Below are 27,981 nucleotides of genomic sequence, written 5' to 3'. Positions count from 1 at the left end.
TCAGAGAATACAGGAAGGGCTACAAATATCACAGCAATCCCAAGTTTCAAATATTTATAGAATGTTGAAAGTCAGGCTTGGGATCTCCTAGTATCCATTGGTGGCTGAAAGTTAGCTGTTACCTAGCTGTAGAAGCCTTAAAGAAACAGCAGCCAACTGAATATAGTATTTACATTATTTTACTTTTACAGTGAATAAGAAATAACCATTCATTATACCGTTTGCTAAGCAGCATAGTCTCAATGCCTGGTGGCAGTGGTTAGGAGGTTTTGAAATGCAAGAGTGGTTGGCAGTGGGAGCAAAACAGGAATCCCACCAGACACCTGGAAAATCAGCAGTGGTACGGTAAATCAAATATGGTTCTCCACATACAGAGAGAGGTAAATTCACCACAGTCCTCTTGTCTGGGATAGAATCCACCAACCTTACCTTGAGTATCCCCTAAAGTACTGAGCCCTACTCTGTGTGCTGAAAGAGAGGATGATGTGTACCTCAGAAAATTAAACCACTATATTGCCCAGACTGCAGTTAAGAACCAGTGAAATACTAGGAGAGACAATAGGGGTTGATGGATAGCTCAGGTCCTGCTTGACAGGTTTCCTTCAGACATCTGGATGACCACTGTGAGAACAGGATGCTGGACTAGATGGGCCAGCATGCTCCTATGATCTACGGCCAATGACTAAGGGAGCAGCACAGCTCATGTTGCAACTAACAGGCTGAATCTCCACCTTGCCCAGCAATCCTGCCTCAACCCTGAGTCTTCATTATGCTAACCTGTACAGTATTTCTAAGGAAGATGCTTGTCTATTGATCTAGGAAAGCAGATACACGTTTTTCTATGAGAGTACAGTGGACTGAGCCTCCAAACTTTAATGGGGGAGGGACTGTATCCCAGGACTAGAAGTCTGGAAAATACTGCCCTAAAGCATTTATACACCATAATTCAGTGGTTAACACATATTCTCTCCTAAACAGTATTTATGGGTCACTGTATATTTTTTATCACCGTGCTGCTTCATTTACAGTAATCTTAACTTTTAGCTCAATTCCTGGACATAATGTTTTTTCCATGTTATATTCCTGGGATATTGTCAGCACTGCTAAAGCAAGTCCCTATGTGGTGCTCCAATTTCTTTTTATTACAAAGGCTAAGCATTCACCCTGCCTTTATTTCCTGCCTTTGCTTTAAATCGCATCCAAGACACACAGTAAGGCTAACTAAAGTTAGCTTTAAAGCTATCTGGCAACCTTTAATTTAAAAAAGTTTTAAAATAGCCTCCATGTTTTATAGAAAAGCTACCCACAACCATTTTATATTGAACTAAATTAGCCTGATATTATGATCCTCATGGGAAGCGCTTTCCAAGATGTGAAGCAAATTCACGTTAATTGATTGCAAAGTTCACTCTGAAAACCTTCTAGCTATAGTTGTAAATTCCTGCAGTCAAACAGTGTTGGAGCATTGAAGAAGAGTGTGTGTGTTGGTTGGTTTTTTTTAACCATTTCCTTTTTAAAAAAAAAATGTTTGCCAGTATTTGCTCTGGTGCTCAGTAAGGAAAAGCTCAAATACCTAAGCACTGGAGCCTTAGTCACATGTTACTCACATATGGCCATAAGTGTGTAGAGTAAGGAACTTTTAGAGCCACCCCTGTTGTGTCATCCTTTCACTGTGTGTGGCTGTGCGAGAAGCAAGCCCAGCATGCAAGCACCTGCTTGCAAGTACAGTGGTACCTCGGGTTACAAACGCTTCAGGTTACAGACTCCGCTAACCCAGAAATAGTGCTTCAGGATGAGAACAGAAATCGTGCTCCAGTGGCACGGCAGCAGCAGCAGGCCCCATTAGCTAAAGTGGTGCTTCAGGTTAAGAACAGTTTCAGGTTAAGAACGGACATCTGGAACAAATTAAGTACTTAACCCGAGGTACCACTGTAGAGGCTCCTCACAACTGAGATACCACATGGTCAGGTGCCCTGGTCCTCCAAAGCCCCTACTCAAAGGCAGGTGTTCACATGCTGAACACTCTTCTCAAAAAATGAGAAGGAAGCAATGTTCCAGGCAGGGCTAAAAGCAGGGCCTGACTTTATACACTTATGCCCTACACATGAGTAATACATTGACGGGGTTAGGTGTGTGCGTGTGTGTCTTTCATAACATGTATGTTTTACAGACCAGGGAAAGGAAGAGCCATGCAATAATCACTTCCTTCTGGAAAGTGGAAATATTGCAAGTTGTTTACCAAATTTCGGATTCCACTCATTCTTAGAAGGGCCATCTTCATTTTATTTTGTCATTGCATATTGCGGCAATACTTTTTTAAAAAGACACAACCCATATGCATGTGGTTAACTAACAGCCCCATCATTTTTAATCAACCACCAAAGCTTTGTTGGCCCTTTAAAACTTGAAGCTGAAGTAATAAAGTGAATGCTTTGCATATCACTAAGTAGCAATGACTGAAGTCTGAGATAAAAGCCACAAGTAACCGCATCCCTTAAAGAGGAACTAAGTCCATCTGGATGGGTCCCTTTCATCATCATCTTGATCTTGCTAAAAAGAGGAAGAGGACAAAGGAGTAGTTTCTTTCTCTCTAATCTTGAAGGCAAAGAGATAGCCTAAATCAACAATTATGTATTTATAACAAATCAGTAAATGGCATTAAAACTAAGAATTTGACACAACCCGGCTTAGCACTGAAATACAAGTTGGTAGTTCACTAGGGGAAAGCTCCAGAAGTAGTCCACACCCAAAACTCTTTTCCTTCATTGTCAGGAATATCATGGCTTGAAGGTTCAAGAGTAATTTAATCAAGTTATGCATTATTCTCCCTTCCACTTCATCAGATTTTTAATTAACTATACTCGAGATTAAGTTCATTATCTCCCAGTGCATTGTTAATGGCAATTTCTGCTAATAAGGTATACAGCATATTCTGATCACCTACCAGTAAATTAAAAAAGTGGGTGAATTAGAATCTTCTCACTAATATGCTTTACATACTGTTTACTATTATCAGGCATGGTTGGAGTTCTTTTGAGTAGGGTTTTTTTTTAAAGTAAAATTCTGCTCTAATTTTTAAAGCCTGCAATATTCAGTGTACAATCTTTCAACTCAAGCAATATTTTACATTTAATTTCCCAAATTTCCTCTGGATTCTTTTTTTCTTCTTCTCTTAATGGTGTTATATTTGGCGACTCCAATCCTCAGACGAAGAGGCCAATCTTAGGGACAAATTATGAATTTTTATAGAACCAAAATGTGACATTTCTGAACACTTGGGTGGGTACTAATTGAACCGAGAAAGGTATCTGCATTGAATAAGTCTACAACTTCTCCTCTTGTCACCATCATTGTCGTAACTTCCCTGACTCCCTTCCTGAAAATATCACTACATTCATAGGTATCCACCATGCATCTTTCACAGTGTAGACAGACACAAAGAATTCAGCTCCTTTTATAGCAGCAACCTCCTGACATAACATCAATCTATAATGTGTACTGAAAATATCAACGTTAACGTTAGCCAGCCAACCTTATCAAGATCTTATCAGCTGTAGTATTGCTAAACAACTGCCAGAAACAAGTTTGGCATAAGCACAGGGATGACAGGCCCAAACCTGCCAGCCATTCCAGCTATTTGTTTCACCTACAAGCAAAGCTTGTTTCTCTAGGTTCCCCAACATCCACCCAGAGGCAGAGAAGATCAACTGGGATGAGAAATCCTCAACATACAGGAGCCAATTACATTCACGTTGCTTCTAAATAACATGAAAGGAGCAAACCCTGTCCATGGAATCCCATCTAGTTCCCTTCCCAAAATTTCTGCAAATACCGATGAGGACAAAGCCAAGGATGTAAGGAGCAGCAATTAGAAATATGGATGAAGGACAATAGATTTTCAGTTTATGGCAGGGGGTCTGTTTAGTTTCCCAAGAATCAGCAGGCCTCCTAAGCTGCTTATCTCATTGAGCCCCATATGCTTACCACTTGGCCTAAAATGGAACGAACTCAGTCTACACCACTGCACATAGATGAAGGCACATGACTGAAGGCTAAACTATGACCATAGGTGTAAACACTGCGATGGGAGTGTGGAGGGAGGTGTAATCTGTAGTTAAAAGGTGGATTAATTTAGGAAGCAGGTGACAACAAACCTTAAATTCCTCTTCAGACTTTCCCAGAATTCGCCGTCACTTAATGAACACATGGCATGCATGAAAGCAAAACTAGGTCAGAGAACAAACTACACTCAGAAATCCAAGTCAGTGTCAACAGTATGCAGGGGCACTATCTAGTTTTGTTACCCTTTCCAGATTCCAAGAGAGCTTCTAATTTGACCAATACCTCACAGTGATATTTAATTTTTAAAAAGTAACAAGCTTGGCTCTAGTTATGCTCTTACCAAATGTGAATAACAAAGGCTCATTGCAATAAAACTGCTAACACATTTGCAAAGCTAAGCAGGGTCTGGTATGGTTTCAAATGGGATGGGGAACCTCATGATGAGATACCTGTATTGCAAGGAGTTGGACTAGATGCCCCTTGTATCCCGTTCCAACTCTACAATTCTATGATTCTATCATGTAAGAAGCTATATTTCAACTCCCATCAAATTCAACCTTATTTTTTTAAACAAAAATTAAAAGGAAAACATATATTGGTTGAAAGCCAACAGTTTTAAATAGATGGTTTTTAATGCAAGAGCACCAAGAGCAGTAGTCAGACAGCCAATCGAAAGAAAGCTTTGTAGTGACTGAATAAAGTACAAAAGATTCTGCTTATTGGCTCTGTATCCAAGAACTATTAAGGCCTAGTTTGGGCATCATGGTAAGTCGTAGATGCAAACTATGGCTTATACTGAACATGGAGCATGCTGATGAATGCTGTTGAAATCTCTCATTCCCCCACTCTCCCTTTTTGCCAACCAGGAAAGAAACAAACCACAGTGCTAACTAAGCATTATCTGCAAACCAGCACCTGTGGTTTGTTTCCCTCCAAACAACTCATAAAAGGAAGCCAAGGTTTGTAATGTAACATTAAGCCAGCACTGTAATCTGCTTTCTCCCCAGCTGGCAAAGGGCAATGGGATTGGGCACAATTTGAGCAGTGTGCACTATCACACTGCTCACTCGGCAGTAAAGCATAGTTCGTGGTTATAGCTTACTATACATGTGCAAGCATGTATTTAACAAAGCTGTATCAAAATCAGGGGGGAACCTTGAACATACGTTTATCATACTGAATCCCATTGATGCGTGGGTCGCACACAAGCAGGAATCCAAACCACCAAAGCAATAGTATCCTATCAAAGGCCCACCCAATGAGCTGAGCAGAGTGGAGATTTTAATTTGGACCTCCCACTCTCAAACCACCATGGTCATCAAGTCACAGCATCAATAGCTCTAAGAACAGTCTCAGCCCAGCCTACTATCACATTGCTGTTGAAGGAACAACTGTGGATTTTGTATTTTGTTTTTGTAAAGTAATATTTCCCCACACATATGATAGATAACCTAGCCTGAGGCCTTTTGATAGAGCAGGGAGAGCATTTAAAAAGCAATACTACTTTTGAATGAAGTGCTTGATGCGGTCATGCCAATGTGTGCGCGTGCACATGCATAAAAACGTCTTTCAGTACAGCATATTACTTTCACAAAGACTTGTGTATGGAGGCACTCTGTCTTAAGCATCATGAAGTTTTGACTTTGGAAGGCTCCATGGATACCCGTTTTCTTGACTGTGCTCTATTTTTCTAGGTTGTTCTCATATATTATGCACACTTAGTCTTTGTTTCTTACTGCTGTAAATATTTTACACTACTTCATTTCCATTTGTATAGGTTTTTTTCCTTCAAACATACAAACTCTTATGCTGCTCTGCTGTTTCAACAAATATGTCCTGTAAGATTGAGTTTATACATAAGAAATAACAAAACAAAAACTGGCAACAAAGTCCGGGCACTTCATGCATGCTAAGAGGTGCTGAAAAAATCATGTGCTTCTCCATGATATGTTTCCACTGTAGCATGCAAGATTGGGGCAGGGTCATGAATTCCCCACCCCATTCCAGGATGCACCCGCCTTCTAGATACGAGAACAGCCAGTGACTCTCCTTCTCCCCTTCCTAATACATTATGGGTGAAGGAGGAAGCACAACTCACTCCCACTTCCTGTTTCTTGTAATGTCTAAAGCATCTCAGCAAGCATTCAAACACCTACTACAAATCACAAATCTGTTTCAACATCCACCTCCATATTCCACCTTTAAAGCACGTGAGGCTCTTGCACCTGCAGGTACTGTGAACATTCCTGCTTAATACGAAGATAATGATCAGAAGTTAAGGGCAAATGACAAATTTGCTGCAGACAAGCCAAGTTATTTTGCAACAATTATTCAATGTGCTAGCACCAATTTTGAATCTCAGATTTCTAAAAGGAAAAAAGAAGAGTCTAAAAAGAAAACCCTGCAAATATTAATTTTAAATAGGGAGTTCTTTCACATTTTTACATTTCTATTCCACAATTCATTCCAAGGCAGTGTATATGTGGCTCCCTGGCAGTCACTCATTCAGACACTGGTCAGATCTAGACCTGCTTAGCTTTAGCTCATGCGCCTTCAGACCATGCAAATAGTTTCCTCTTTAAACATATTACAATATTGTACTGGGGGAAGGCACACCTCTTAGCTTCTGAAGGCTACTCAAGAGAAAAAGTTAATACCTGTTTTCTGTGCCTAAGTTATAGACTGAACAACTGCTCTACATATTGTAGCCTGGCAAGAATGTTGGAACCACCAGCTGATTTGTGGAGTGGCAGAGCAGCTACTATGGCTAGAGGGAAAGAGTAATCCTCCCACGAGATCTTGGGCCCTCTGCATAGCCCAGTGAGATCTCGGGGGAGGGTAGACCGGTGGTCCTTCGTCTAAAAGGACTGGCTGCCATTCTGCCCAGCCTTCTTCCTACCCACCACAAGTAGGGCAAACTTTCCCAGTCCTCCCTCCTTCAGTTTAAAGGCTCCCTCTAAGACTTCCAGTGGTCACTGGTTTACAAGGTCAGAAAGGAATTTTACTCTCAACTGCAACTGGCTCTAGGTTGGGAGAATTTTGCCTTTCTCCCAGTGAAGAGCACATGTTTGTTAGGCATCTTGTCTTCACTGTCAGAATTTGGGCAGAAGCGGCATTGGGTAGAGTATGTGTAAAAAAGGGGACCCCTTTAAGGGGCCTGAAGGGCAAACAACCCCAGGCCTTAGCAGCCAAGCTGGTCAATAGCCTTCTAAAGCTATTAGAAGTGCTGTGGTACCTTGGGTAACATATGATTCAGGTTACATACGCTTCAGGTAACACACTCCGCTAACCCAGAAATAGCGCTTCAGGTTAAGAACTTTGCTTCAGGATAAGAACAGAAATTGGGCTTCGGCAGCGCGGCAGCAGCAGGAGGCTCCAATTAGCTAAAGTGGTGCTTCAGTTTAAGAACAGTTTCAGGTTAAGAACAGACCTCCAGAACAAATTAAGTACTTAACCTGAGGTACCACTGTACTGTTTTGTGCCCTGCTGGGTCCTTAAGGCTGGATAACTCCCCATAAGATACCCTAGCAGTCCTGTGGAGATCAATATCAGACTTCAGATCAGACATTCCTCAGTCAACAGATTCTGTCCTAATGCCAGGCCAGGTCCACCTATTTCTGTTAGTCAATAAAGCTGTGGCCAATTTTCACCCACATACGAATCCTGGTCTATTATTTGGCTCGTATCCTCACCTGGCCTTGAAGGGGGCTGCCAGTACAAATGCCCCAGAAGTGGTTTTGCACAACAGGATGCTGCAGAGGATTGTTCCATTTGCCAGGTACCTGCTACAAGTACTAGTACCAAGATCATGAAAACAAATTGTTTCTGCTTTTCTACAATTAACCGCAGTTTACAATGAGTTCACTGTTTCCTGCTGCAGCAAAAGATGCCAAGTATTAGCAATAAAGCTTTGAATAAGAGTGTGGTGAGAGAAATCGGACCATAAGCCACAGTCACATGATGCCCTACTACAATCGCTTCAGTACAGAATTAGTGTCAAGCCATCAGTTGTGCAGCCGTGAGCATATAAAATATAAAAGGTACAAGTCAGCAACAGATGAAATAAAATTTAGTTTCAAATGCATGGGACAATTCAGATTACTTTTATATCCCTAGATGGGTTGCTGTGGTCCTGGGGAAACATTATTGTCCTATACATAGTTGTTGTGTAGGGCAATAAGTTTTCTCAGCACAGGGCCAGTTCAGTCATTTACTCAGTTTACTAAAGCGTGCTGCTCACTCCCAGCTTACAAAACTGGCCCTATTTTTTGGAGGGGTGTGTGTGTGCGCGCGCTCAGAGGTTAGTCACAGACCACGTTCGCATCAATCTTCATATCAAATCCTTAACCTGCTTAGACATGTCATTGAGTGGAATCGTAAAAAGCAAGCAAACAAACAAACAAAACCTAAAGAAAATGTCAAAGCTGGTAACACCAGTAAGTTCATTTACACACCCAAATGAGACAGCAGAGCCACTGATAGGCCATTCTGGCAACGTGGAAACCAAGCCAAGCCAAAAAAAATATATCAAACCAGCTTCATGCACACACAAAAAAGAATGATCATGATCTATCAAAGTTAAAACAGCATCAGTGTGAATCTGCATAAAGGGAAGCTACCATGGCTGAAGGCATTTCTTTCTCTGAAGAGAACTTTAGAAACCACAAAAAGTTTCAAAAGCAGAAGAAAGTGGGAAGGGGTAGAGATCCCATTCTCTCAGTGTGTCATGTAGAGAATATCTACTTCTGTTTTACTGCAGGAGAACAGAGGATAGCCGCAAGATGCCTTCACAGTAACTGAGCACGATCCTTTTGAGTAGATGTGATGAATAAATCTTATCAGAAGTATGAGAGGCACTGGCTAATTCCTATGGAATTCCCAGTGCTGTTCACCTTTGTCCATGTGTACACTCACTGCTGAAGGCTGGATATTAGTCATCTGCAGGTTAAAAGGTTGGATCTGAGCATGCCTGCAAGGCAAGGCAGGTATCCAAACCAGGTCATCATCTAATTAGGACTTTGGTTAAGCCTCTCTCTTTTTTCCCAAGAGTTGTTTTGACAAGCCAAAGAAGTTCAGTGTGTCAACATTTTCAGCCCTTGGAAATAGAGCAGATTGGTGCGATCACATGTTCTGTTGGGCAAAATCTGATGATCTGCTGTACACACGGAGCAAGCATAAGAGGGCAAAATGCCAAGCAAGCATAACTGACAGATCATGTTTACATTTCCCAAATGTAAGACTTGGATTCTTAGTGTTAATCATTCATTGCCTTGCGATAGGACAGCAGTTTCACTCTCACAGGACAGTCTCTCCAACTCCAGTTATTCCTCACCCCAAATTCTCTGAATTGTGCCCATGAGCATTGCTGCTTATCATCACACAGGGCTGATATTCTCACTCTCGGAAGCTAATCCACCACTTTGAGTGTCTTAATAGGATCATGACAGACTGTGTCAGCTGGAAAGAGCATATATGAGAAAACCACAGAAGGGAAGTCGTATTTTTATGCATGGAAAGACTAATTAGGAGGTAATTTACAAAACAAGCAGTTTGTATACTAAGCACTACAAAACGCCTCTGCTGCAATTTAGTAAAGAATGTGGCGCACAGGCCAAGTCATAAAACAAACTCAACTGTCAGGAGTTCGCAGGAATCTGTATGATGAAGCACTGAACTGCAGGTGGCAGCCTTCTTAGTGAAGAACCTTCTAGACTGACACTACCCACTTAGGCTGACTGCTGGATCTTACTGTGCAGGAAGAGTAGAAAGGCCTTTACTGTATCAAGCAAAAAATAAAATAAAGCCTTCCTGAGCTCTTGACTATTCCTGTATACTTGTGCATTCCTTGAACCTGCCTCTAGTTTTCCCCCTTCAGTCCTGATTTGCTCATTTATTCCCAACGACCAGCCCATCTTGCAGCTCCTGGCTCCTGATTCTCCAACTTCCTTGTATTTAGTCCAACATCATCTTAACAACATAGGGAAGGGCCATAGCTCAGTAGTAAAGCATCTGCCAAACTTGCAGGTGGTCCCAAATTCAATCCACAACATCTCCAGGTAGGGCTGGGGGAGAACTCTGTCTGAAAATCCTGGATAGCAGCTGCCAGCCAGTGTTGACAACACTGAGCTAGATAGACCAATCATCCAAGTTGGTATAAGGCAACTTTCTATGTTCTTGCATTTCGTATCACTCAAAAAATAAATCACACACATCCCATAAGTTAGAAAAGCTTTTAAGATGACCTGAATACAGTGGTACCTCGGGTTACATACGCTTCAGGTTACATACGCTTCAGGTTACAGACTCCGCTAACCCAAAAATATTACCTCAGGTTAAGAACTTTACCTCAGGATGAGAACAGAAATCGTGCTCTGGCGGCGCAGGAGGCCCCATTAGCTAAAGTGGTGCTTCAGGTTAAGAACAGTTTCAGGTTAAGAACAGACCTCGGGAACGAATTAAGTACTTAACCCGAGGTACCACTGTAGTCTGAAAAGGGGATGTAGTGTACTAAAGTGAAGTAAGATAGTATTAAGCCAATCAGAAATTGGTGAAAAGCCTACAACCTGTTATGACTCCACCACCTTGTTGTATATAAATTTTATTAAATAAATAAGGTAAATGAATATTTTCTTGTGCTGAAAAGATAACAGGTATTTGTAGATTGACATTATGTTGCTGAAGTACTGCTTTCTTTTAAACAAAATTACAGTAGGAGCAAGGTTTATAAGCTTCTGCAATTATATGCCTAAATAAAAGGAAGCTCCCTCTTCTGGAAGTTATTTGAACAAATCAGCTCCATTAAGTATGCTGAAATATTCTGACTAAAAGGTTATATCGCTATATAATTCCGTAAAGTTTCCCTGAAATTTGATCAAGACACCAAAGGAATGAAATCATCTCCCTGATTAAAAAAGAGAAAAATAAAAATACATAACTTTTGTATAGAAAAAGACATTTCAATACTATCAGCTAGTGTGCACAGTTACTTAAATAATGGCACACTATATATCTTGCATTTATTATCAGTCTTAACAGGTGAGGAAGGGTATTAGTTTGCCTTCCACCCTCCCAACCTCTTAGCATGCATACCCAACGTCAAACTTGTACTATGTGACTGTACAAATATATCTGCAACAATTAACGGTACCTCTAAACATCCAGGCTATTATCTATAGTATCAGAATTAATGTCTATGTTAAAATTTGGTGGCTTGGACAGAGCTGTGGATTTTACCTTATCCTTCATTGCATTTGATAATAAAGTTTGTGATCAGATAAGGCAATGCAGATTGTGCCACAGGAGGAGAGGGGACTTTACGGACTGTCAGTCATCTGAGCACTGGTGGCTGATAAAGTACTACAGAGGTCACTTCCTGAAATCTGTGACCTTGACTGCACCAGTAGCCACTTCAATTATTTTATCCAGCTCTTCTACTTCAGAAAGCAGTGACCTAGATCTGGCCTGGACGAACAATGCTGTTCAAGACAAGGGCTAAGAAGGAAGTGCAATTAACAGGAGTTTACACAAGGAAAATGCTACAAGAATGCATGCTCTCCCCATCCACTTGGATAAGCTCCCCTTCTATCTTCACCAGGATTTAACTCATGATAAAAATAAAACCATTACCCACACGGACTAAAAATGAGCTTGGAGACACACACTGAACCCAGTTTTAAAAAACGTTTTTATTCTGCTCTTCAGGCACACAAAGTGGCTTACTGATGAATAAAAAATACCTTCCCTGCCCTCGGAACACAAAAGGTAAGTGGGGTGGAGAGGGAGCAAACTCACACAACATCCTTAAAAGGACCTGCAAGGGTGTAAGCCATGGGTAGGCAAACTAAGGCCCAGGGGCCAAATCCGGCCCAATCGCCTTCTCAATCCGGCCCACGGACGGTCCAGGAATCAGTGCGTTTTTACATGAGTAGAATGTGTCCTTTTATTTGAAATGCATCTATGGGTTATTTGTGGGGCATAGGAATTCGTTCATTTTCCCCCTCCAAAATATAGTCCGGTCCCCCACAAGGTCTGAGGGACAGTGGACCCCCTGCTGGAAAAGGTTGCTGACCCCTGGTGTATACAGTTCAGGGATGAGGAGGTGCCAAAAGGAGATGGCATCTAAGCAGAACTGATAGCATGGAACCTGCTTCCCATCTTTCTGAGAGCCAATGTGGTGTAGTGGTTAAGAGCGGTAGTCTCGTAATCTGGGGAACCGGGTTCACGTCTCCGCTCCTCCACATGCAGCTGCTGGGTGACCTTGGGCTAGTCACACTTCTCTGAAGTCTCTCAGCCCCACTCACCTCACAGAGTGTTTGTTGTCGGGGTGGAAGGGAAAGGAGAACGTTAGCCGCTTTGAGACTCCTTCGGGTAGTGATAAAGCGGGATATCAAATCCAAACTCTTCCTCTTCTTCTTTTTCTTCTACTACTACTACTACTGCTGTAGCCAGATGGAATAGCTGCTGCTTGGAGACAGCTGAGGAAGAGCAAGGCAGGTCTCTTAGGAATGCCTATGCTTTCCATCTCTGCTACTGTTTGATGGACAGACATAAAGGGAGGCAGGGAAGCACACTCCCGGGTGATATCTATGCTTTTTCAGCTAACATTATGCTCCAGAATTAGCATTCTGTACTCATTAGCAACTGATTATCTACTTCTGGCTGTCCAGAAATAGGTTGTATTTAATGTTTTTTAATTTTATATATGCTATGCAGTACATAGAAATCTGAAGTCTGTCTATGGTCAGTCTTCTACAGATTACAGTGGTACCTTGGTTTGCATACGTCTTGGTTTGCATACGTTTTGGATTATAAACATGTCAAACCCAGAAGTGTGAGTCCTGGTTTGCAACCTTTTTTGGGATTACAACCCAATTTTTTTGGATTACGAACAATTAATTTTTTTTGAGGCCCCATTGGCGAAAGCACGCCTCGGGTTACAACCTGTTTTGGTTTACAAATGGACTGCCAGAACAGATTATGGTTGTAAACCAAGGCACCACTGTACATGAACAATTCTGGATAGCAGGCTTGTCTTGGGAAAGCAAGAATAAAATTGTTTTCCAAAGAAAAATTAAGACATTTGTTTGGTGATTCCCATCATGGCCCTATAAATTGATTTTTCTTTTTTTAAGCAGGAACCTGAATACAGTGCTATATGAAACACACAAAATAGCAGACAGAAACCTATTGACTGCTTTACAGAATCTTCAGTTTTATTTTAAATGTGCATATAAATTACTCTATTACAAAGAGGTGCTAGAAAAATATGCTGTCAAACTGAGGGCAGGACCCATGTGAGTTATGCTGGCTCATATCGAGATACACCTTGATCCTAGCTTTGAAATGATAATGCACTCTGAGTAAACAGATGAAATAGCTAAGCAATTCCTGTTGTTCAAGTTAAGGAGGTGGTTTCACATTAACAATACAAATTCAGACACCAAAGACATTGGAGATCAAGCTGAAATTATTAACATGGTAAGAGCACATGGACTGGAATTAAGCCTTCACCACATCACATGCCAACACTTAAGAATTAAGGTTGTCAAGAAACTACAGTATGAAGAAGAATGGTGAGATTACTGTATTTTTGGAAGTTATCCAATCTCTTTTGGGGGAATACACCCTGTCCTCCTTTAAGTGTAAGCCAAAACTCTGCTGTCCTTCACAACCTGAATAGGATACACTGGTCTTGCTGTTAGGGATCACTCCCTCTTACTAGAAATACACATGTGGCCTCTAATGTGGTCAGTCTTAACCCAAGTTTCAGGAACCAGGAGACCCCTCTGACCAACAAAGCAATTGCATCCAGTCTCAGGAATTAACAGGTAGGGTTCAGATACATTTCACCAGTTTCTTTAATATGGAAAATAAACAGTTTAAGAGTGGAAAGAGAGATCTGGGTACTCTAACCTTATATCCAAGTTCTGCATGTAATTCCCAGTTGATAGCTGCTTAGAGACTTTATAACAGAGCTAGCCTGTGGAACATGTCACTGCTTGGAGAGTAGAATGGACAGAGAAGCTGCCCATTCCTGCTTCAGCATGTTGTGTTTAGACACGGACACACTAAGGTGTAAAAAGGACATCTGCTTTGTTCTTTGAACGTACCAAGACTACTATCCCTAACGTTCTAATAGCTCAGTCAGGTTTTTCTATTGGCTACCCTTGCCAGAACATCCTCAAAGCCCATTCTAGGAGTCAAAGAGATCGCCTCATTCTACAAGACAGAGATGTTTTGGCACAGGCCTGGAACCATCATTTCTCAACACACTTTCTTATGCAGGCTCACTCTCCTTTACACTAGGAAGGGACTTTATGAGCTCCATCAAATTGCTGTTAAGGCTACTGCAGTTACTAATCAAGCAAATACACTCCCTTCCCTATTATTGTATGTAATAGACCCTAGTTAAAGAAATCTTCAAGGCACAGAAATCTTTTTTTAATTATGCTTGTGGCCTCAACAACTGTGCATAACAAATAAAACATAGGGTGGAATGTTTACCTATTTAAGGTAATTATTTAAGTAATGCTGACAAGTACCTTTCACTTGGTCAGAATGGTACATACATAAGCCCACATTGTGCCCACATTGTATAAGGGTTTTCCTGCTTCAAGGATCTAAGAAAACAGCCACTTTCCCCATATATAGAAATTGCTTGCACTCTCATCTTATTTCAACTACAACCATTATCCATTTTGCAGCATGAATACCTTGAAGTCTTAAGCATTCCAGAAATCAGCCATGAAAGGCAAGAGTAGGGTGGCAAATCTTGCTACAAAATCCACGTTCCACTGGACTCGATGTCCATAGGATGAAGAGGTGCCAAATTCAATTTCAAAATTACAGTATGAAGAAGTAGCTCATTCTTGCTCCACACATACAACTCCATCACGTGCCCCACTGTAAGAAAGCTGAACTGCAAACTCATCTCCTATCCTACCCCTTTCTATCTATCCTAAAACCTGGACCTTGTGTAGCCGCTCCACCCATACAATTTTTAAACTAGATAATAACAAACCTCCTCCCTTCTTCCAGAGCACCCACCCTTAATATTACAGAAGTTTAACATTAATTGAACCTCACTTACTTTGGGCATGCACTTTCGGTAGCGAAGATTCACACCTTCAGTGCCTTTTGAACCACCCATTAATAAAGAACGCTCTTAGATGGACAGTCAGATACTTAAAATGCTGTTTCAAAGCACACCCAATGAAATATGAATGGTGCTTTAGCCTCTGTAGCACACAGAGGCTGGGCGGATACAGGAAAATAGCACATTCAGGTTTCTGAACATCCTACACAGGATGGAAGACTGTAGGCACTTACTCAAGCGCTCCAAAAATAATGTTTAGCATTGTTATGACTTTGTGGGTGCCAGACTTTCAAATCCCTGGATCTAACAAGTGCAAGAAGCTAATCAAGCCAGGCTAGCTTCCTGAACTCCTGGGTCCAGCAAGTGTTGAAATACAAGCCAGGTTAGCTTCCTGCTGAGGTAATCACCAGGGGTGATGGGCCGTTAAGAGAACAAAGGAAAGGGGGCTTTGTGTCAGATGACAAATGGGTGAGCTTCAACTCAAGGATAGAGGGGGGAAAGCCTGAGCTATGTGAGTTGAGTTATGTGAGCCAGAAGCTGGGAGAAATGCTGCAGGCTGAAGAGGCCTCAGAGCAATGGTTGATTTCTATCTGAATCCAAGGCTGTAGCTATGGGAAAGGCAAGACACTTTTGGGGTGTTAATGTTTCTGCCGTGCCTCATTGCAAAAGGAAACACAAACCCTGGGTAAACTCCTGGAACCCCTGGAATCTTGCACTGCTCAGACATAGGGGTGGCAAGCAACAGTATATTTCTGGCATTTATTCAGCTCCAGTGCAGCATTTATTCAGCTCAGGCTCCCACTTACTTGGTAGCATGCACAACTGAAGTCAATGGGATTTCTTCTGAGTGAACATGCATAGGATTGCACTGCAAATACAGTCAAATGCTTCAGGTTGAGCATCTTCAGGTTGCGCACCGCGCCAAACCCGGAAGTACCGGAAGAGGTTACTTCCTGGTTTAGGCGCTCACGCTTTGCACATGCGCAGAAGTGCCGAATCACGACCCATGCGTGCGCAGACACGACGCTGCGGGTTGTGAACGTGCCTCCCGCATGGATCATGTTCACAACCAGAGCATCCACTGTAGTGTGTTCCCACTTAACTTGTAACAGAATAAACTCTTTGGCTTCTTGACAGATTTTTATAAGTTTAAGAATGGTATTTTATGAGCCGTCAAATATTTTGGAGTCCCTTCCCCCCCTCAGTCACAATAGGAATTATCGACTCTAGATGCAAGAAAGCAGACAATGAGGGTATGTATATTAAGATTACTCTTGGGAAGAATAAGAGGATTTTTCAGAGAGATTGAGAGTCCTTCAGATAGTTGATGGTTGGGTTGAAGAGAGTTTTGCATCTTAATGTTAAAAAATCAACTTCAAGATGCCAGCAAATCTGTAGGCGGACTTGTTCCCTCCCTCTAGTTTCAGCTTGAATGTTGTTTCCAAAGTTCAGCGGCAAACCTAGCTTAGAGACCTAATTATACTCATACCTGATATCAGCCACTGTACTGGCTTATGTGCTTGTTCCTCTGCATACAGCTCTTATTGGCCAGAGAAAACAAAGCAATGTTCCTTTTTTAAAACTGGTCCCACTCCTCACTGTACTTTGTCCCTAAATGACTCTCACAGACACACCTGTGGAGTCCAAGCTTTATTCCTCTGTAATGAACTTCAGCAGAAAGTAGTTGCAAGTAGCAGCTGGGTTAACAAATCCATGGAAGAGTCACTGTGAGGAGGATATTGTAGGGTAAAGCTGAGGGAGGGAGCTTCAACAGCCAATCAAAACTATTTAATCAATTGGCACTGTTATATTTTATTCATATTCTGCAACTTTTTATCTCTATTCTTCCTAACACATCTGTTGTCCTATCCTCTTTGTGTGCAGACTGAGATCATGGCATTGGGAAGGGAGGGTATAACTCTCTTTAACAGATGGACTCACCCAGTCATTAATCAGGATTATCAAGATCTTCCTGCTAGTTATATGTAAATGAAGATTTTTAACCACTCTACCTGGACATCTTCAAAGGCTTAAGAGAATGCTTTTCACTTCTTTGCTAGGAAGCACTAAACTACAATGGTGGCAAAATACTGGGTCTATGAATGATGCTGGTTTAACCCTTTACCTCCAGCTACATTTTCTGCAAGTTACTTTTGCCCCACAAAGAAAAGCTTTACACACCTACAATACTATTCCAAACTAACAATTACAAGGTCTTATTTCAAAAGGCTGTGTTAAATTCAATCTGCTTGCTAAAAGGATTTAGAGTGACACAAAACTGTATGTGTACAAGTTTTTAAGTTTTCAAAGCATACAATGCATGCAATGACCCACAAAAGCCTTATTATATGTGTTAATCAGTTAAGAAAATGAAGGCTTAAATTATCAATTGACAGTTATGTACCAACTTTAAATTTCAAAATGGGTTCATGGTGTTTCAATATGATCAGATAGACAAACATACTGAAAGTGTGCTAAATGAATGCTGAGAGACAACTAGAAAAGCTCCTTTAAGTGTTATACCAGCACAGCCAAGCAATAATCTGCAGGTTTAAGAAGTCTGAGAAGGGTTTATCTTCAATTAACAAAACCAAAGAATTTGCTTGTTTCTCTCTCTCTCACACACACACACACATTTATCTCTCTGCAGAATCAGGCGATTTCAACCTCTCGTTTCCAAGTTGACTTCAGTCCCATAATTCAGCTATTTCTCAGGCCAACTATAAAGTTTCATTCATGTTCTTTAGTACTCTGTAACTTAGTCATGTATGTTCCTGAAGCTGCACAAAATTAGCATTATTTGTGAAGAAAATCATTTAAGAGAAAGCAGCATATCCACAGGTATGTACAAAAACTAGCATCAGGGCTGGCCTGAGCTACTTGACTCAAGGCAGTTCCTACACAGCTAAAACAACAACGACACAGAAGTGTTAAGTGAACCCATGTTCACCATTATTTGTGAAAAATATGACAAAATTGAGATGATAAAGACTTTTTTTGCATTTCCCCCTAAATAGAGATTTATTATTCAAGACTGGATTGGTGCAATGCAATCCCTTGAGCATGAGCCAGAAACTGCAGTTAACAACCATGTTGATAAATATGGCATAAAAAAGGTAAAGAGACCCCTGACCATTAGATCCAGTTGTGGCCGACTCGGGGGTTGCGGTGCTCATCTTGCTTTATTGGCCAAGGGAGCCGTCACACAGCATATTCTACTTCTAATCCTGCATCACAACGGAAAGGAACAACATCAAGTGACCTTGTCTTGTCATTGATATTTGTACCAGCATTCTGCCTCAGTTGGTAGAAGTAGGTTTTGTCTAGCCCTAACTGGTACATTATATTTTAACAGTGTCCTTTGTGAACATACCATTTATGAAAGAATGCAGCATGATCAGAAAATAAGGTAAGGCAAGCCCTGCTGGTTCAGACCCAAAGGCCCGCCTAGTCCAAAATCTTGTTCTTACAGTGGTCAATCAAATGCCTATGGGAAGCCCACAAGCAGAACCCGAGTGCCATAGAGCTCTCACCACTTGCAATCCCAGCAGATGGTACTCAGAATCATATGGTTCTGGTTGGGGAGGGGAGCCCTGGTTGGGGGGGGGAGGGCTATCACTTGACCTCTGCTTGCTCATGTTGCTGCTACTTACTGGGCGGTAGAGGAAGAAGGGTGAGATAGCGGCATGACAGGTACAGCACACAAGCGCACCAGCAGAATAAATCCAGCACTCCCACTCCACTGATCTCACTGCTGACACACACACACACACCCCACACTTCCTGGTAACCAGGGGGTCAGGTGAGCGCTGCTGCTGCTACCTCCCCTCAAATTATCTGCTTCTGTATAAAGTAGTGGTTTAATTTGCCTGTTCTGAATCTTCCAACATTCAACATCCAACAATCTATTCTCCCTAGCCACTTTCTCCAAACATGAACAATACACACACATACACCTTACTTTACACTAAAAAGCCCTGAATGTTGCCACCTCTCTTCAGGGTGGTGATGCGCCAATTTCAGTTCTCACAAATAGAAAGGATGGGGAAAAAGACTACCAAACAGAAGTCCTCATGTGCATCTGAAGGACACTATGGCAGTAAAAGATTATTCATGTCCCCATGCCTATAGCCAGAGTCAGGGATCCCATCCCAATGCAACACCATTCTCTCTGCTTAAGAATGGCAACAACGAAGTCGAGTGGGGAGATAAGGAACCAGGGGGCAGAAGATCAAGCAAACAGGCTGCTTAAATGAAGCTTTCAGCTTTACTCCATTAGATAAAGTGGTTGTAGATTAAGAGAACAATTTTATTATAAACAGATTTACTCCAAGAGTTGAAAGGGCCATGCCCCATGTATCTGGCTTTAACTCTCTCATTTGTTTCTTACAGGAAACTTCGCTTTGATAAGATTACACTAGAAATGGTGCGGGAGGGGTGAGAGGTGTCGTCCTATTTGCCAGAACACACAACTATCTGATTGTGGCCTGAATCAGTACTTGCAGCAGAACGTCCAACCTGCTTCCATTGCATTCCATGAAACTTAACTGGTTATATATAGGAAGCAGGGAACCTCAGGTGTGGGGCCAGAATGCGTCCTTCTTGATTGCTCCCCCTTTCCCTAGACCACACCAGCACCTGCTCCAGACCACTCTTCAGAGTCTTAGCCTTAAGGCTTGAATGCATCCTTGAACTCCGGCAATGCCTTCTTGTGCTTCTCCAGATGGAGAGGGGTGTGTGCAGATGTATAAGTAGAAACCACTGGTGTTTACATGGCTGAAGTGCAACCTGCTGCACAAAAGCAAAATCTGTATCTGTTGCTCTGCCCGCTTTGGCCTCTGGCACAAACTGCCACCCCTGGCACAAACCCCATGTTCTATAGGGTTGCTGCCTAAAGGTGGTTTCTGCACCACCACCAAGAACGGCACATGTTTAATTTGTCATAAACGTTATTCACAAAAAAGCATATTCATTTTCAAAAACAGCTATCAGTTAAAGCTGACTTTAGATACATGCGGCTTGTGTACACCAATCCTGGATGGTGTTTTACCTGTAAATGATCATTTAAAGAACATGTGCTATGTTTAAAGAAAACAGTATTTCTGCATTGTTTATCAATCCCTGAAAGTTTGTTTGTTATAACTATTTAACATGAGGCTTGCAATGACAGGCAGACAGCATACAGAAGCAAGCAACAGCACAACCCATCTCCATCACAGCTTTCTTTGCTTCTATTTGTTTCATAACTTCTGTGAGAATCCAGATACTAACAATTTCCATAATTATCATTTTGCTAATGTACCATACTTTTCTGTGTATAAGACAAGGATTTCTTTTTACTAAAAAAGGATTAAAAACTGGGGGCATCTTATACGTGGGTAGGGGTGACTGGTGATTGGTTGCAGCTGCAAGCTACAGATTGTCATTGGCGATTTGTAATGTGATTGGTGGCTGCGGCAAGGGCTGCTGAGGATTGGCTGTGGTGGCAATTGTGGTTGCTATGTACTTCCACTGTTGGCGCTTGAGTAGATGCTCGTAGCAGACGCGAGTGATCGTTAGCGAGCAGTGCAATTGATTGCTACCGTTGGGTTAGTGATTTACTGCACCCCCCCCCAAAAAAAAGCTCAACAACTTTGGGCCATTTTCTAAAATTGGAGTCCCCCAAAATAGGGGGCGTCTTATACAAGGGGGCGTGTTATACACGGGAAAGTATGGTATGTTCTCTAAATAGTAACTGAAACTATGTTGACATTTCAACACTAATCCCATCTGAGTGGAACCACTGAAATCGGTGCACTTCGATATGTTGATTTCAGCGGATCTGCGCAGAGTATGATTGAGTTGGATGCTACCCACTGTAGACCCTATGTTTCTTGTAATGATCCCAGCTGCATGCACACAGAGAGACTGCAGTGGAGCCCCAAAGAGCCTTCTTTTTCCTCCTCAAACTCAAGTGCATTCCCAGTTGCAGCCCTGGATTGAAAAGGAAGTGCTGGGCAGGGAGGCAGGAAGTGTACCAGGAAGTGCATCCAGCATGCACACTCCAGGCAAGGAGGAAGATAGGCCCCAATTTATTGATGCCTTCTCATGTACTTCCTTCGTGGTGAGAGATATGCATCCTGCAATTGCATAAGTTAAAGATTTCCTAGTATTTCTAACTCAGTATTTGCCATGGCTGGAACATTACTTCAGTAAAGTTACTATTCAAAAACAAATGCAAGAAAGAAGACCTGTACGTCTGGGCTTTGCAATGAATGCCTATAGCTATGCTTTTATAAATTCGAATAAGTATTGTTTATAATTTGTTTCTTCATACAAGACACTTTTCCAGTGCAATTACCAAGTGACTCAGCCTGTAAGGGCAATAGGACACTTACATAGCCTCTCTCATCGAGAGAACAATACTTTGCATCGTTAATTAGGGTTTAGCATCCCAGGCAAGCAAGCCTTGCAAGTCTTATTTTCATATATAAAAAAACAGGAATCAGATCAAACAGGTTAAGAAGCTTGCCCCTAGTGAGCTGGTAGAAAACAAGGAGAGAGAAGAGAAAGACACCTTTTCCCTCCACTGTGTTATTTCTTACCACACCAATTCCTTAATATATAAAACCCTGGAATAAATAGCCAACAAGTACTCATAACTGGAACAAGACGTTTTCTGCTCCCATGACTCTCTCTTAACTCTGACCTGAAGTGGCCATCTCTAATGGTGAGAACGTCATTCAAATTCCACTCTCAAATTGCTTCTTGGCTGCGATTATTGGCCTGGATGCCAATTGTAAAGATAGTTTACGTACTTTGCTGCACTAGCATGCAATGCAAGTATTCCGTATGTGGCTATTGAGCACACTGACAGCTATGGCCCATGTGTTTCTGCTAGTACAAAGCACCTAAATAGGGTTAAAGTTAGAACTTAAAACCATTTTACCAGTCACACACACACACACACAGAGTGAATCCTGGGAATTGTAGTCTTGTACAATTGTAACCTAAATTAACTGGGTGGTGGATCAGACTGTTAGTTACCAATGGTAAATTTAAGTTGAAATCTGAAGATAAAATTCCATCCTACCTGTGTCGCTCTGGAGAGTTAGCCAGGATCCTTTGTTTTGCATTTTTCTAAACAATCACTCTTTAAATACACCCAATACATATAACAATATAATAAAGAACACTTCAAACACTGGCACTTCAAAGCCAGGGTAGATAGCAGTGGGGTAGCATATCTAATTAAGCCCAACATGAGAGAAGGAATTGAAGAGCCAATGAATTCAGAGAGACCCATTCGCACTGAATTTCACAAGTCAGAGTGATAGCATCACATTCTTGCAAAATATTTACAAGCCTGATGTTGAGCAAGCATTGTGACAGATTAAGTACTGCTGCAGCTTATTGAGCAAACCTTCCTGCCATCAGTGCCAAGAGGAAAGATTGATACAAAATACCATCCAATATCATCATACAAGCAAACAAACAAACATACCGGTACATACATACATACATACATACATACATACATAAAAGGCCTCTCTTTAGAATTATCTCCACTTTACTATGAATCTTTCAAGGAGCAATGGAAGGAGGTGGGTTTGCCTATTTAAAAAGTCACCTACTCAAGCAGCTGTTGTTAACCTTATTCAGTAGGGAAAAAAGGCTGTCAGCAGATCTTATTTAAGTAACTGGCAGGCATAAAGGAAATACCACCTGCTGCAGATTTTGTTAAGGATCTTAATCTGTGCTTTTTTCACAGTATATGGAATGAATAATATTGGTAGGTATCGTCTGATAGTATTAACATGACACAAAATACTTATAATATTTTTTAAGTGATGCAGCACTGGAACAATCAAGGTTTGCCATATTTCAAAAAGTAAAAAGTAATTTTTAACACGATTTCTGCTCAGCCTTTCACTATCCACCAAAAGACTCATTCAAAGGTATATTTGCAATGGAGATATCTACACAAACTCTGAAGTCAGGAGAACAGGAGTAGAGTCCAAAGTGCAAATTCTTAAGCAACTCAACCTGTGTGAGCTCCTGTAAGAAATTACCTGATCCACACTGCATAGACGAAGGTGCAGACCAGAACTTAACTATCCACCAACTTTTGTACTTACTGGAACATTGTGGTGGTTTATTGACAACTTAACAATAAGGAAAATACAAATTTAAATACACATTTTAAAATACTACTTTAAGGGGGGGGGGTTTAAAGTACAGCTTAATTTAGAAACAAATGAATTGTGGGTAAAATGTGAATGCGACAGACCAGAAGAAAGGTGATTCACCTGTCTTTACCAAAAAACAAAACAATATGTGGCTGGAGAATGTACACCTCTTAAAGGGGCAGAAAGCCATCCACAAATCCCCACACTTGTAGTGCAGCGAAGACAAATCCAAGAGGAATTCAGATGGATTTGAAGAATCAATCTACACGCGTCCACCACCCCCAACTGCATATGCACACACCTCCTTAAATAGACACACAATTTCACACTATGCAGGGCACACACATGGTCAAGTAGCATGCTGATAGGAAGACTAGCACACAAATGCATCAACAAGTGCCATCAGAAATGCTGATCACATTCCTTTAAAGTTCAGTTTCTCGAAGCTTGCAAGCCACTCTTCCATCTTCAATGTATTATTAATTGATGGTGATTATATGGACTTTGCAGCATGTATAATACAAGCCATTCTCCTTGGAGCAGCGGAAGAGTTACACTGCCCATTCCCCTTGCCATGTTTTGCTTACATTTTTATTATAGGGATGTCCCACTTCTGTGGCTTAGTATACTATTAAAGCTCTCCTTCTTCACCCATAACAGGGAACAGCATGCTTGCAACTGTCTGTAAACAATCTCCGACTTCCCGTCCACACCCAGCCGGCTTCTATCTACATTCCTCATCTACCGCACCTCATTTTTCCCTTTAGGTTCTAAAACCTCTCTTTGGGTGACCTGTCACTTTTAGGACACTAAGAAATGTGCCACTAACACTTCAGGACGTCTTCGGTCACATAAGGATTTGGGACTTGCATAACACAACTTAATTGCCACATGACCCCCAAGTTTAGCATTTTCCCCTCCATGTATATGATTCACATAAACACACACACACACACACCCTGCCAATCAAAAACACTTCCACCACCTGACACAGTGGCCTGCAGTCTTCCAAAACTTATGCCAAAACAGATCTGGTGGGTTGCAATGCTACACCCAGTTACCTGGGAGTAAGTACTACTGAGCTCAATAGGGTTTACTTCTGAGAAAACCATGTACACAGGCTCTCCCAACCCACCCAAACCTCTAATACAAATATGAGGAACCATCGGTTTTGCGACACTGCCTGCTCTCTTTATACTCTAACCAGCCTCATCAGTAACTGAAAGGAAGAAAAACTCTACAATTAAATGCTCTGATCAACTTATAAAAACTTATCTTTTTAATATATATCGAAAATGTTCGGGATCTCCCCCTAGTTTTAAAGGCAAGTCTAAGCAGCGCAGGCTATAGCAGAGCGTGTGTCTGGAAAGCCACCTGTTCTTAAGCCCGATGAGCTGAATTGAAGGAGACCCTAAAAGGTGCCGGAGTGCAAAATAGTTCACATCTGAGTAACACAGCGAGAAAGAACTAACACCCACACAAGCAGGATTTTCGTTTATTTCCGCCTCTGCCAGGGATGTGGCTTTGGGGTTGCCTATACCACGTCCTGTTTCTTCCTTTCTTTCAACGCGCCACATTTTTATCTGTTTGACGAGCGGTTCTCTATTTTCCCCCTCGCCCGCCCTTTCCTTTTAAAGAAACAAGGACTGTACGGCCAGATCCCTTTCCCCCCAGCCGGAGGCTTCCCGGGGTTCCTCGAGGCAACGGCGTTGAGATCAGATCCGCACTCCGGGTGAATTATTTAGCGCTGCTCCCGGGCGCCTGAGTCCTGAACCAAACGCCACCTGCTCCGCCGCTGCCAAGGGCAGGCGAGATAGAATTGCCCAGAGAAGCCAGGGCTGAGCCGGCGGCTCCGGGCAGGGCGCAGCCGCGGGAACCGGTCGGGAAGCGCGCCCGGACCTCCTTACGCAAGAACCGAAGCGCCAAACGCGCGCGCCCTCCGGTGACTTACCGAGAGCCCCCGCTCAGCATGTTCCCTCAGAGGCAGGAGAAGCCGGCGGCGCTCCGGCTTCTTTCCCGGGGGGCTCCTCTGGGAGCCACGCACATGCCTTGCCCTCCTTGCGCGCGCGCGGGACTTTGCGCGAGGCGATACGCGCGGCACTGGCTGCCGGGACTGTCTCGCTCGCCAGAGCCCAGAGCGCTGGGGCTGGGCGTGGCTCCAGGCGAGCGAGAGAGCTCTCCCTCGGCCAATCCGAAGGCGGCCTGAGGGAGTCCTGTCAGCGCGAGCTCGCACGTGGGAGCAAAGCAGGGAGAGCTGAGGCGGCTTCCTTTTTTATTGCTCTCTCTCTCTCTCTCTCTCTCTCTCTCTCTCTCTCTCTCTGTCTCTCTCTCTCTCTCTCTCGAGGAGGGCTTGAGACTTTTCTCAGTATTCGCTGGAAGGAGGGTTTGGACTGGTGGAAGAGCGCAACCCTAAGTCTGTGAAAGGCAGAAAAGAGAAGAGGATCCCTTACACCGAATTAGGCCATTGGGCCATCTGGCCCAGGTAACTTTTTCGGGCCAGCGCCGCCCTCTCGGTTCCATAACCTCATCCGCAGTTCCCCCCTTAATTCTGCTGCACTCGATCCAAAGCATTATTTAGAACAGCGGTTTGCACGACCCACTATGTCTTCATTAATTGCGCACGTAGTCAAAATCCAACTGATGAACTTGATCCAGCGATACCAGCTTTTCAAAGTCTGGTAGTATTCATTTACACCTACCCTGCTGCCTCCTTGCCTCTTACCGCCCTCCAGGGGGCGCTACTGCCCACTTTGGGAACCAGGGATCTACCGTAGCTGACTTGTCTTCCCGGTTCCAGGCAGGGATATTTCCCAGGAGAACCTGGAGATGCCATGGATTGGACTTGAGTCGTTCCGCATGCAAGATACTGTATGTGCTGTGTCACTGAACTATGTGGTCCCTCTCTTAGGCATTGAGTGTATTGGGGCCACTTTCTGCCATAGCTGTCAACGTTTCCCTTTTTTTAAGGGAAATCCCCTTATTCCAAATAGGATTCCTCACAAGAAAAGGGAAAAGTTGACAGCTATGCTTTATGCATCCAGAAAATGTTTTCATGGATTGTAGCACTTCAGCCTACAGACCAGTGATTGAATTTTTCAGCTTCTCCATAAATCAATATATCAGGGACCGAACTCCTGACAAGCTAGTTTTCTATACATACCCACCTCAAGGTTCAGACCAGGCATGCCATCTTGAATAAAATATTGTGGGGGGGCCAGGTAAGCCCCACCCTGCATAATTGATCACATGACACAGTGTACACACACTATCTGAATGGGAAGGCCTATTAACTTTGTGGAGGCCTGGCCCCTTCAAATATTTTATTGTGGGGACCGAAACCCCCACAGCCCCTAGGAGTTTGCTCTTATGTTTTAGACATAATCTCCCACCTGTAGCCTGAAGTGGTACAGTCCAGGAAAAGCTAAATGTATAAATGTATAAACTGGCTCAGCTGCATCCACAACCATGCATTTAAAAGCATATTGAAAGCATATGACTTTGTTAAGGATGCTGAGAATTGTAGTGCACCCTTTGAGGGGTACACCACGGTGCCCAGGATTCTTGTGGGGAAGTGGTGTGCTTTAAATGTAAGGAGTGCATAGAGCCCGGCTCTCTAATAATTGTGGTTAGGAGCTGCAACTGTGCATCCTAACTCCATGCATTTTTATTCTGGAGGAAACCTCACTGAATGCAATGGGCTTGTTCCCAAGGAGGTGTGCATAAGACCATAGCCTTAAATGGGAATCATTTATCTGTAACCATATCTAGGCACTAGCACTTTAGGTTTGGATCAAAGATGATATACATGTCCCACTGTATGTCATTATTAAATAGACCTTCTGGAAGATGGGCTTTTGCCGAAAGTAACTCAGAAAGTAAGCCCAAACAGGAACTCAGTGGGAATTCTAAGGAGGCATGTACACAATTATGGTGTAAGTCTAATTCCACAGATGTGCCATCGAAGTCTAAAAGGGTACTTAGGGAGTAGGAGGTCTATCAGCCATATATAAATTCATTTAAATATATGTGTATTTACAATTGCAGCTTGAAAAACATTAAGGCAAAGCTAGCTTGCTTACCACATGGCAAATAATCATAAGTGTAATCCATCATAACTAACTTCCACCAACATTCGCTTTGCTGGGACATGGATAGTAGAGTTGAAATGAAAGTGGGGCAGGGGGGGAATCTATTCGAATTTGAAATAGCATTGCTTGAATGGCCCAAAAAACTTTGTGATAGAAATCAATCCAACTTATATAATCATACTGAGAAAACAAGGGTCACAACAAACCTTTGTTCAGAATTAGTGCTGTTCTCATGTTGCAGTGAAATGTATTTATTAGGTGTACCCTGCACTAGTTACAATGACATCTCCAATCTCTATGTTCTTGATTTGGAGTTCTTGCTTTTTGTAAGTCACATGAAATTTAAGGACATTGTTTCCGCTTAGTAATGTTAACTAGTCTCTGAAACAAAGTTGTTTACTGTGATCATCCATATCTTGCTTTCATTGTGGACAGTGCTGAGAAACAGGTGATAAAATTATCCAGCTATTTGTGGAATGTTTCATATTATCTCTTCCTAGAAATAGATTAGAAGCATTCGTATTCAATATCACTTCCAGACAGAAATAACCAATTGTGAGCACAGGAA

The 27,981-nt window shown here is 42.3% G+C and overlaps 1 protein-coding gene across 18 annotated transcripts in view; it reads right to left on the bottom strand.

The window, feature by feature from the left end:
* The window catches only part of MICAL2 (microtubule associated monooxygenase, calponin and LIM domain containing 2), a 139,926-nt gene extending 114,355 nt beyond the window's left edge, over positions 1 to 25,571 (bottom strand). For all 18 annotated transcript variants that reach the window (XR_014505905.1, XR_014505906.1, XR_014505907.1 and 15 more), the window contains exon 1: positions 25,277 to 25,571. The gene's annotated coding sequence lies outside the window, so the exon portion shown is untranslated. The remainder of the gene's footprint in view (positions 1 to 25,276) is intronic.
* Positions 25,572 to 27,981: the final 2,410 nt, after the last annotated feature.

This window comes from Podarcis tiliguerta (genome assembly GCF_965153285.1).
Source record: "Podarcis tiliguerta genome assembly, chromosome: 1".
In the NCBI taxonomy this organism is placed as follows: domain Eukaryota; kingdom Metazoa; phylum Chordata; class Lepidosauria; order Squamata; family Lacertidae; genus Podarcis; species Podarcis tiliguerta.
Note: the sequence above shows the minus strand (reverse complement) of the source record. Positions and strands in the feature narration are given on the sequence as shown.